This window comes from Myiozetetes cayanensis, unplaced genomic scaffold, assembly GCF_022539395.1.
Source record: "Myiozetetes cayanensis isolate MyiCay16 unplaced genomic scaffold, myiCay2020 scf16, whole genome shotgun sequence".
Taxonomy (NCBI): domain Eukaryota; kingdom Metazoa; phylum Chordata; class Aves; order Passeriformes; family Tyrannidae; genus Myiozetetes; species Myiozetetes cayanensis.
Genome location: NW_026087270.1, coordinates 3,410,000 through 3,422,653, shown reverse-complemented (window position 1 = coordinate 3,422,653; position 12,654 = coordinate 3,410,000). Strand labels below are relative to the sequence as shown.

General features: G+C 36.8%; 1 long non-coding RNA gene across 1 annotated transcript in view; it reads right to left on the bottom strand.

The window, feature by feature from the left end:
- Window positions 1-7,031: 7,031 nt before the first annotated feature.
- LOC126637956 (uncharacterized) overlaps window positions 7,032-12,654 on the bottom strand; it is a 34,515-nt gene continuing 28,892 nt past the window's right edge. Inside the window, exons 4-5 of the long non-coding RNA XR_007628478.1 lie at window positions 9,981-10,028; window positions 7,032-7,138 (exon numbers count right to left, since the gene is read on the bottom strand). This is a non-coding gene — a long non-coding RNA (uncharacterized LOC126637956). The remainder of the gene's footprint in view (window positions 7,139-9,980; window positions 10,029-12,654) is intronic.

Genomic DNA, 12,654 nt, shown 5'->3' with positions numbered 1-12,654 from the left:
TCCTGCAAACATGGTGCAGCCCTCAGTGAAGCAGCACAGGAAAGAAAAACCAACATTCAACCCAGTCAAATACTAGGACAATATTTTACAGCTTTATTTTTAGTTAGCACAGATGCAAGGTACCAAACTTAGAGAGATCAGGCAGTCTGCAAATTACTAAGATTACTTGTTCAGGAATTTTAGAGGAATTTGGCAAAAATAACTGACATTTGGTCCATTCCTACTTAAAATGTCATTTGATATGATAATATTTGGCAGTTCTTTAAATCTTTCTAGAAAAAACAAATTCTAGCTTCAATTCATATCTTAAATTTAAATTTTAATATTTCCATAACTATAATTATGAATTTTTAATTTTATAGTGATGAAGTCTCCAATCTGCACAATTCCTAAATCTGTAATTCACCCAAGCCAGGACGTTAAATAATAACATTTTATATCCTTGCAAATGCCCAAGACAGTACAAGGCATGATTCTTTGCATAAACTGTTACAAACATATCAGGAATATGTTCAAATAAAATTCATAAATAATATTAACTACATAAAATACAGAATGCCACAATCTGTTGCAGGAAACTTTGAAAGCAGAAAAGAGGTTGCATTCACTGAACGTTTTGTTCATTAAAAAGTATTCACGCCACTCTAATCAAAAGTTTGGCTTTTGCATCCCCCTTTTCCTTTTCCAGTTGTCAAGTGCTGATCTGAACACCACATTTGTTGACTTCTCCTGCCAAAGTCTCGTTTAGTTTATGGATTCACAACTGGACAGAAGGAAAAAGGGAGGCCTGAGACAGGCCGAAAGATAGACAAGAGCAGAGTTGAATAAAGCCAGATCAGGTGAAAAGGAAATGAGATCTGGAAAAAATCAAAAGGCAGGAGGCCTAGGGAAGGACAAGAGCACATATGGGAGAGGATTTGCAGATTGAAGGATATAATAATGGGGAACGGCAGCTAAGAGACAATGAAAGCAGTAAACAGATGGAAGGAAAAAGGACAAGGAAAGAGAAATAAAATTCAAAAGTGCCAGAAATAGAGCAGGAGCTATTTAACAGTGAATCAGGCAGAGAGAAGGAAAGAAAGAAACAGAATGGAAAAGAAAATATTTGACTATTAAAACCCCCTACATTAAACTCCCCATCACACAGAGTTCCACAGCAGGAACTTTTTTTTTTTTGCAAAATCCAATCTTTGGAGCAGTTTCAGTGCAAAGGTAGACGTGGTTAGAAAAAGAGTGTGTAACTTAACCTCCTGTATGCTTTTAATGCTAATAGTAATGATCTATTTTAAATAGTCCTACAAGTACTAACCGGATCCTTCAGAGTTGTCCTCTCCGTTTCTCTGTATATAAACAGAAAGAATTCCATAAGGCAAATAAACACCTCTTGCCATCTGCTGAGAAGCAAGCACTAAGAGTCTTTACGAGTTCATTTTAATGAAAAACTTTTCAGAGATGCCTGGAATGTAACATGATCCATCAATGTTTCAGTTTCACAGCCCTTATTAAGACAGTCACATAGAAAATGTGGCAGATTCTTTGCTTTCCAAGAATGATACGTGAATTAGGGAACACTTCAAAAATGAATATTAATTTCTATAACCCTTAAAAAAACCCTTGGCAGTTAGTATGGACCACTGTATGTGCATATTAGGATAAAACCTCACATATTTCAAAAACTTGCAGATTGCAAAAGCTATTTTAGGGTTTTTTTCAACATAAATATGGTACATGCTAAGATATTTTAATAACATAGATTAAACTGTATGGGTTATTCCATTTTGTTCGCTCTTATTACTACCAAGGAAATACATATTTAGGTGGAAAAGGCAACCTGTGGAAAATACTACTGGCTGTTTGCAATGGAAGACAAACTTTAATCTCAAATTTCTTGCCATTAACTCAAAGAGGACTGGATAATCTCTGAAAACAAATACAGGTTAACAACAATAATTGCATTGATAATTCAATTTCTTTGCTGAATATAAGTGGCCCTTTATTCTCCAAACAAGAATAAAAAAAAAAATACTTACAGATGCCAGCCCTTAGCTCATAAAAATTAGCAAAGGTCCTTATAGCCAGCACAAAAAGTCTAAGGATGTGCCCCAGTGAAATCACTTCAGCTTTACCTGCCCCAGGGATCTGAAGCTCCTGCTCCATATCACAAGGAATGCCGCTGCACAACTCTGGTACCTCTGTATCCACGATGGACAAAATGGGACAGTCCTTCCTTCTCCTTCCCTGAAAAGGAAAAATTTCTTATTTCCATTTGAGAAGGAACATGCCCTCCAGAAGCGTAAGCTCCTCTGTGAGAGGCCTTACACAGGTACAGCTGCACCACACACATTCAGTACAATAATCACATCGTTAACCGTGTTACTGGTACACAATTTCTGAGTATTCTGGCCAGGAGGCATCCAAAACTGGACAGACAAGCATCTCTTATACATGTAAACAGCAAAGAATATTTCAGAAAGAAAGAAATGAATAAACATTGAGGCAGTGTTACACCTGCTTTGATAAATCACATTATTTCCTTATATAAAAATGGTCATTGCATGTATGCCAAACTAGTCAGCTCCTAACTTTATTTGGGTTCTTTGTTGGTGTTTTGGGCTGTGGATTTGGGGTATATTTTTATGTATATTTTGTTTAAAATAAAGCCCCAGGTCAGTCTTGGTGTAATTTTTTTTAGCTAGTCAAGTTATGAACCCCTGAAAAAAGGTGTTTTTAATGGAAAGGCTGACAACCCCTTAAGTGTAGTGCTGTGAATGATGGCACCTTGATCAGAGTTGGAGAAAGCGTTCAATGTGATATAAGCCACTGAACTAAGTTGTAAAATGACAAGGACTGAGTGAACAGTTTTTAATACAGATAATATTGTTCATGTAGTCTATAAATATAGAATTAAATGTTGACCTCTATCTCCCATGTCAAAAGTCAAAGTCAGTGTCAGCACATATTGTTTTTATTTGTTTCAAGAGAAAAATAGATCAACAACATTAACCTCACAATGAACAGAGAATTGAATGAATTAAAAAGCAGTACCCCATAAATCCCTTTCCTTTTATTGGCACAGTGATAAAAATGCCTAGGGCTTAGAGGAAAAGGGTAGTCTCAGACACTAGTCTGAGATGCTCTATGTACACAGAGCTGTACATCACATGCTAAAACAGAGGAACGGGGATATTAAGATTTGTACAGTCTCATATAATACACAATATCCATCAAATTGCATCATAGCATCGTGCAAAACAGGGCATGTCAGATATTCCTAAGATGAGTAGGTTACCACAAGACTATTTTAAAGCAACTTTAGCCTTCCACCTACATTTAAAACACACATTTCACAAAAGAGGTTAAATACACACACAAAAAAGACTTTATTCAATACCACCCCTACTTGCAGTATACCAATAATTTAAGACATCACCTGGACCAAACTCCATTGTGCTTAGAGAGTTTCCAGCTTCACTGCCTGGGTATTTCTTTAAACTGTTGGCTCACTGTGATAGGACTGAGGGATATGACATTTTTCTCCTGTTTAAAAAGTCATTTTTTTCAAAACACCTCATAATAATAAAGGCCCCTATTTCACAACGCCGTAGTAAATTTGACAGTTAACTAAAATGAGCAGTTTCAATTGCAAATTCAGTTTAATTGCAATTTTTAGTGCTGCATAATTAAACTGAAAATGTTCTAAAAAGATTCACACAGTCAAAACTAGGACAGAAACAAAAGTACGTTAACAACATTGGTTTAGGGTTTTCTAATCAATTTCTAGAGAAACTGACAAAAAGTAACATTTAAAACCACATCAGTTTAACAAAAGAAAAGGAATGGTATCATCTGAAAAATTCAGCTGTTAGTTTTTGTTTACATTTTCTTATCCTCCTGCAGCTTGTACGATATACACAAATTCTTTTGGTTTACTGCTCCAATGATTATCTGCTGGCAATGTTGCATCATGTGAAAAACATTTTACAGCATTTGCACTGTGTACTAAACACACAAAAGCAACTAATTACAACGTTTGTCAAATCTGGAGCGTGTTCTGTGGTAGCTTACTGGAACCAAATAGCATTTTTCTTCTTGAAATGGGCTGGCTGACTTTGAGTTTCACCAGTAAAGTGTAGGCTTGGAGTGAAATCTTGACTCACACAAACTGCTGAAGGCTGGTATGCTGAAACTAATCTATATCTTGGTGAGAAAAGCCTTCTCAGGCTTGAACATTCATAGGGGTTGAAAGAATTTTACAGCTGGCTATAAAGAGCAACTTTTCTGCTCCACATGTATTCATGCAGCTTCTGGGCAGAACCAGTCATGGTGCTTTTCATAGCTGGATGATCAGAAGACTTCTCTATAACTTCTAGTAAAGAAGGAGAGACATGTATTTTATTATACTAAAGGATTATTGGTGTGTAGGGCAATACTGAATGGCTGTATAGAGCAAGTCATTGAAGGTCTTGCTAAGCCTGTAAACTCAGTCATAGCTTCACACAGAGAAATAATGTTCAAACAGGGAAAGCACTTTGTAAGACTCATGGTTGATAAAACTAAATTCAACCCTGGCTTTAAACGATCTGCTTGTGATTTGACAGAACACTGCCTACTGCAGGAAGGAGGATGGTGAGTCTGTTTTGAGGGCCTAAAAAAAAGAAATAAAGTACTTTTCCCCTCTTTTTATGATGATTTGATTCCTTATTCCATTAAGCCAACTTACATGTTGGGAATTTTATAATATTGTAAGTTTGAAGTTCAGCTGCAACAATAGTCTGGAAACAGAAGCATCAGCTCTGTAGCTGAATAATATGTGTTTATGGTTGGTGGTGGTTCTCCACTGAACAACAAAATTAAGGTTTTGCTTTATGATTTGTGCCAAGGGGCCCAGACAGCAGCCTGACCACATGGGCAGCTGCCAGTCTGCACCAGAGACTATCAGGATGGACAATAGAAATGAATTTCTGCAGAAAGAGAATGGAAAAGAGTCACAGAACTACAGGAGCTGGATCTTCAGGAGCATCCCAGGGGAGTGTCCAGACTGGAGCTCTCAGGCAGGAGCTCAGCAGGGACACCAGTGTGTCAATGATACTGCATCCTCCTCCTTGGTCTCATCCCATCAGAGCCATCCTTTAACCTGTTTCACTTGTTGCTCTCAAATGTCAAATAGCGATAAGTTCACTGATTAAAAATAACAATTTTTCCATACATCTATAAAAGCAGTGATCATGCTTGTTAATCTGCTAACCATATTGCTTAACGTAATTCCAACACTAACAAGACACAAAACACAGAAAACTTAAAACATTAAGAAAGATTCAAACATATGAAAAGGAAATACAGAAATGATTGACAGTGACTTGATATTAACTGATAAAACCAAAGTTTATTTGTAAATAACAGTATCCCAATCTCATAATAATTTACAATTTAAGAAATTCAGCAATCAAGCCTGCAATACAAATTTCCTGTTTGCCATTTTCTCCCACAGTTTTGAAAGCTTTCTTATGCTTGTTGTACAGCTGGGAAGACTCTTTCTCCAAACATCACCCAAGAAGTTTGCCATCACATGTGGCACGATAAATGGCACAGATACATTACCTGGGGTAAATGAATCAGCTCAGGTTCTGGTGTAGATGTTGTTATAGATTACAAATGTCTTATCAATATGTACAGAGTGTCTGTGGTTTTCAATATTTCTTATTTAGTTTTGAAATACATAGTTAACTATTCAAAGGCACAGCATTCAACTCACCCTTTTTTTCTAACAAGTCTACAGTGTCAAATGACAATACCCTAGATTTATCAAAAAAATGAAGATGTGTTCAGCTTATGCAATGATCTACTTAAGATCAGTGAACTCATGAAAAGATACTTACTGTGTTTACTATTATTTATTGCTATCATTATTTCAATAATAATGAAACACAGATAAGTATTTGGCTAGCTGAAATTTTAGCATGAGCTCCAAAAATTTCACACATATTTAGCATACTGATTCCAAATATGGAGAAGCAAATTAGCAGATAAGCATTGTAATAATCATTAGTTAAAATTCTCCCATACAAGCTAGTGTCAGCTTCCACTTTCAGAGCCAAGGAAAATATTCATAAGCTTTTACTTCTTGTAATAGAGAACTCACTGTTAACTAGGATTCAGATCTCATATGTTCAGTCTCCCTACAGACATGAGTCCCCCTTTAGGGTTTCTATCAAAAAGCTCTCACTGGTAACAAAAATTAATAAAAATACACCATGACAAAATGCATTCAGTCAGTAGGATCTAAGGGTATTTAAACCTGCAACAGCAGCTGCAGAAAAAACCCCACAAAACCAAAAAACAAACAAACAAACAAAACCACAAAAACAAACAAACAAAAAACCACACAAAAGTGCAGCCTACCTTCATTTCTTGAAGCCAGAGTAATCTGAGAGAATATTATTTTCTATTAAAATATAAAACACACAATTATTGATTCTTCCTGCATACTTTTAACATCTTATATACCACACATTTAGACACATATTTTTAAACTTTCCATTAAAATAATAGCTAGATGATAATAAGGTAAGATAGATCAATTTAAAATCTTGTAAGCCCATTAAGAACTTACTACTAGAAAAACAGAAGTTAACTGAGGAAATTATGCACCACATTTTCACATCTGGGCTTGCAGAAATAGCTTTTGCAACTCTCGTGCTTCTCTTTATAAATGTGCTCTTATTGTCAGCCTTTCCATCTATTTGAAGAGAAATAAGGACAACCATAGAGTTACATATGTCACTCAAAACCAAAAACATGCTCCGTGATATCAAGGGAAACTAAATGAGAGACTTGACCTGCTAATAAAGGGAAGGGAGGGACTTGTTAGATGCGACAGTAAAAGCAAGCTGCAAACCACTGCAATCCAGGATTCATCCTTCTCATTTACATGGCAACACATGTGTGGGATCTGGTTTACTACAGATCACCTGGGAGGAAAGAAAAGGAATCTAGAGCAATAAAAGAGTGCCAAAATGAATAAAGTGCTCACGGGTACTACTGCTTTGCGGACGTTGGAGAACTGAGCGAGTGGGGTTTGTCACAGTTCCGATGTCCCCCAAATGCTGCTGCTACAGGAGTTCTGCCCTTTCAGAGCAATCTGAAAAAAATAATTTATATACAATACTTAGCACCTTGACAAGCCAAAGATTTTTATTATTACTTTCTTATTTTTACCCATTTATGGTTGCAAATTAATGGAATTACACGAGACTGAAGCCAATGACAACTGCTAATCTGTAAGCAACAACAAGCAAGGAAAAGCTGATAGGAGTACAGCTGTTTTATTTTAATTGAGGAATGATTTTATGTTGGAAGCACTCAATATTCACAGCAAATTAAAAATAATGAAGTGAATTGATACCAATGATATTTTTTTTACCTACTATCCCTTTGTAAATCTATTTCTTCACACAAATTGACATGTCTAATTGATACATACGCTATTATTCCTCATTAGTAGGCTGAATAAAATAATTCTTGATTAAATTTATTGCAATTTACAATCCAGCATAATGCTTGCAAGCTATAAAAGTCAATCAACAGGAAACAGAAAAAAACCAGATGACATTATTACTTCTTATATATAACACAATAATCTCATGTGTTTCATGGAACCTTCCTTAGCATTTCATTGCTTCTCAGGAGTTAAGGTCCGTTTCCAACAGGTCACTTCATTTTTCATATGACCATAAATATATTCCAGTGCATTCTGACTTTTTTTGATAAATATCACCTGTAATAAGCAAATTATTTGTGTATTTAGCAATCTGTTAGAAGTTGTCTGGAAGAGTTAGTCTTCTACTAACACTCAAACAAAATTATGCAGATGATGATTTACTTTGGATTAGGGCATTTGATTTATATTGTGTTATCACTGCTCAAAAAAGTTCAACCAAGTAGCAAAAATTCAGAATTCCAATGAAACAAAGAAAGTCAATAGCAAATCTGACAAGCAAAATGTATATTCTATGATGCAAAATTTCCAACCAAAAGGAAAACTGAAGCAGTGTCAGGTCAGTCTGTTCTGTATAATTCTAACTTATTCCACACCTTGCCCTGGACTCTACTATTTTGTAGGAAATTCTGTGGTATTATGAAACTAGCAGAGCAGCTATTATGTTACTCTCTTCTCTAATGGCAAGAAAAGTATGTTATGACCAGAACATTTCTATGGCCTATTGCTCCTATTTCTCTGGAGAATGCAACAGCTGGCACAGGATTGCTGCCCTCGCTGACACTGGGCTTCAGAATGGAGGAATAATTTACCCAGAAATGCAGTAAATATATGCTATATCTTGTACAGACACAGAATAGTCATCCTAATTTTGTCATCTTAACTTAATACAATTTCTTTTTGATGAAGAGCTTCTGATGCCCTGACTGTGTCTCTGCCCTGATTGTAGTCTGTATCTCAACTTGTCCAGATAAGCTGGAAGAAATTGCTGAAAAAACCCATATATTATTGCATAGGACCACAGGCTTGGAATTAAAACCTAACCTGTAAAGGGAATGTTTTCCATTCATATTACATATCATGTTCTATGTAAGACCTTAAATAAAATCTTATTTTCAAAAAATTAATCTGCATTTTATTCTACGGATGTTTTAGATTCACAGTTGCATTTTTATACAATGTAATTCCACTAAATAATGTTTCTTTTGTTGCTACTTGTGAATTTTGATAAAATCTTTGTAAAAGGCAATAGATCTCAATTCAGAAAGATCGCTGACATTTCAGAACCAGTCCTTACATTTCAAAAAATACGAGCAAGACGTACTATCAGCAACAAAACCAGCTGTTTCAGGATTCATCTACTATTTGATACGTGTTACTCAGCACAGTAAACAACCTATCTGCCAGCAGTAAAAAATCAAAGAGCTCTATGCTGACTGAAGAGCATCTTTTAAAGAACTTCGGATGTGGCCCAAAAAAGCAGCCCTTAGAAGCAGGCACAGGTTTTCTGGTGTTCCCAGGGAAATGTGCCATTTCAGAGAAAGTGCTGTCACCCAGAGCTGCACTGAGTCCACATCTGAGATTACCTTTAAGGGTGACTAAAAGTATTTCCAACAACTGAACCATCCATAACAGAGCAAAAATAATCAGGAGCTATGGCAACCAGTGAGCCCTATTTAAACTGAATTCTAATGTATATCCTCCATATCACTTCTACCCTCCGCTGTCAAAGGTGACTAATTCGTTAAATCTTTCCAGCCTACTTCTCTGGACAATATATGAAAAATAAGATGGATATCCAGTTCATTCATTCTGATCCAGAGTGCTCTCCAGGTCTGCATACACCCAGAGAGGGTAAAGGCACCATCAGCTGTGCCAGCCCATGGAAAACGAGCTGGCACAGGGCTGTGGGCAGCCACCATCCAAGGGAACAGCAGGGATTTGTGTGGCTGGAAACATCACAGCTGGGTGTGATGTCCCAGGGTGGGCCAGCTCAGCAGCAGAGCCACAAAGCAGACCTTCATATTTCAACAGGCATTATCTTGTCATCCCTTTTAATCTAGGAATACCATATGGAGAAAAACATGATGGCAAAGATTATGATCAGCCTTATATACACCTTTTTCATTCAGCTTTAACAAACTCAATAGGAAGACTATTTCATAAAAGAGCACAACAAATTGAAATTCAATAGTTTAGTTAATCCAAGCATATTGAAATAAAATTATATATAACATATATATCTATATATACACACATGAGTGTGTGTGTGCACAGTGAGGGAGAAGTTTCTGCCTCCCCATACATATGATTTCTATTATAAAGTTTGGGTAAGGAATGTAATATCACAGCTCTTTAAAGTTCAAGGATATTAAGGAATGCTTTTAGCTGCAAACATAAAAACAAACCAATACATCAATAACAGATTTTCAATTTTTAAATCTTAATAACATTTGAAATTAATAAAAACCCAAAAATCACTCACTTTATTATATTCACCACCACAGAAGACAAAGGTATTATCCAGTTGAGTCTATACCGAAAGGAAACACACACATTAATATCCGCCATTTGATACATATTCCAAACACAAGAAGTAACAAATTTGGTGACAAAGCTGTCAAAATATGTTCCACAAATACATTGGCAAGAGATCTGGACATACTAAAGAAATTCAGTGAAACAAAATAGGTGCCAAATGGGGATGTTTGACAGAGTGTTCAAAAATACATTTAGACCAAAGCAGGAACACATCCAACAGAGAGATTCTCTACATAAATTATCATGAAACTATTAGAAATAATTGGCCAGTGATTTCAAAATATTACATATACTTTTAATGTTATCAAAGAGCTGTGTTGTGAACCATGTGTGATTTCTTGGCGATTGAATTTTTGGCCATGCAACAGCGTTTTTAGATGCAAGTGAAAATACTATATCCCATACTGTAAGTCAATCTGTAGTCTTTGAAACTGAGTCGAGCTTCCAAATGCTTTGAAAGGCTGTTAGGGGAAATACTGTGGAAGTCTGGATACTCTGGGAGGCTGCAGAGCACAGCCCTTGCAGGGGCTCTGCTGAACAGACGCCTTCCCAAGGCTGAAGAGAGCCAGGATAACAAAGATGTCATGGCCAACCTCTCCAACAGAGAGTGGGTCACAGTGTTCCAACCCACCACATCAGCGTAGGCCCTACGTCTCTGCAAGTCTAATAAGAGTAGATTAATTTATAAACAATGCTGTAATACAGGCGTTTCTCAATAAAATAAAGTCATCTCAGCATTTTCAGATACTTCTTTAAATGCAGAAAACCACTCCAGAGACACCTGCAGATGGTGAACGAATGGGGTCAGAGGTTCTGCCCTGAAAAGCTACCTGTTCACACCCTTCACACACATGAAATTCAAATTAATCCTGTTTAACAGTTCTCGAGAAATATACACTTTATAACAGATAAAATCTGAGCAAGTCAAAGTAGACCACTCAGAAAGAAGACAACAAGGTGCCAGGGCAGCCTCATGCAGCCCTGACTTGCAGATCAGCTAAATGCTTTCATCCTGAGCATGCCCTGACATTTACAGTGTCTACTCAGATCAAGCTGGAAGCTTAAGGCTCAGACTATCTGGGGCTAAAATCTGGCCCCCCTGAAGTGTATGGAAATATATTCACCAACTTCACCAGGACCCATTATAATCTACAAAGGTTTCAACAGCACATTGATCTGTGCCTCCCATTAGGGCATTAAGCCAAGTGAATCATATTTGTCATATGTTCATCCTCAGAAATTTTGGGTTGATTTTTTAAAAAACATTTTTATATGCACATTGTGGAATTCCCTCATTATTATCTTATCTCAAAAAACGCACCCCAAACTTGAGGCAGCACAAGGTAAGATTTGTGATTGTCCTTAACTTCTGGCAAGTTCATTCCTTACACTTGAAATGAGAAAGCCCTCTCCTGCACAGACAAGCTTTTTCCTAGTCCAGCAAGATCAATTTTCCTGAATAGCCACAAAATAAAAGGCAAAGAGATGTAACTTCAATAGCCCATAACTCCATTTATTCCACTGGGATGAGAACTTTCCTGAAAAGCCATGTCCAGTGCTTGCTATCAGTTCTCCTTATTCATTTTGACATCCTCAAGGGTTGCCTCCAGCTCCTGAATCCCTCCCCAGAGCTGTCCCAGTCTGTTGGTGGGCTCCTGCACTCCCCCATGGTTCCAGCTGGTTTGGGAGCAGGGCAAGGAAAAGGTCTGACTTCTGTTGAGGTAGAAAGTGGAATGAATTTGGTGGCTGCCTTTAGTCCTGGGCAAAACATTCCAGTTTTGGACATCAACCTAAAAATATATGCCAGCATAGATAAGGTTTTTTACTTCTTAATGTAAGCTCTGTTCCGCCAAAGGATCATGGTTTTTAGCTATGAACTATACCTTTTGGAACTGGTTTTAGAGCTTTCAGATAGGTATTTTTTGTTGAACAAATAAATTTCCTAAAAAAAAAATTACTATCAGCAAAGCAGACTGAGTTATCTAAATGGGCATTTTTATAATTCTGCGTGAGCTCTTTAAATTTAACATCCCTTTAAGCAGTATTAACTTTTAAGTTGCCATAAAATCAAATAATTGTATTTATTAATTTGTTTTAATTACCAGGCACAGATAAGCATATGTCCTACTTAGCCTGGGAAAATCTGAACGCACACCTGCTCCAACAAGCAGTCTGTAAAATGAGACGTGAGGAAAATATTTGAATTACATTTCCCTGTTCCAACATACCATTTTTAAAAAGCACTTTCAACACTGAACTAGGCCTTTACAGTTAAGGCATTTTACAAGATGATACTGAGCTATGTTTCCTGTCTATGAAGAAGGCACCAGCATATAAAATGGTAGTGAATTTGCATTACCTCCAATCCATCATTCTTTGAGTGCGCAGGAAAAACTGTGAGACCTGCTGCAACAAAGCACAGCCTTGTGTTGACAGATTCTTATTTAAGTGACTGTGAATACAACAATTCCACAAATAATTTGTCAAGTGTGTGGCTGAACTAGCTCTGAACCCTGATAAATACCAACTCTCCTCACTGCTACAAAGGCATGATGTTCTGTGTGTGGGCAGTGAGTAACAAGCACCAGGATTTAACAATCGATGCTACTATATTTCTC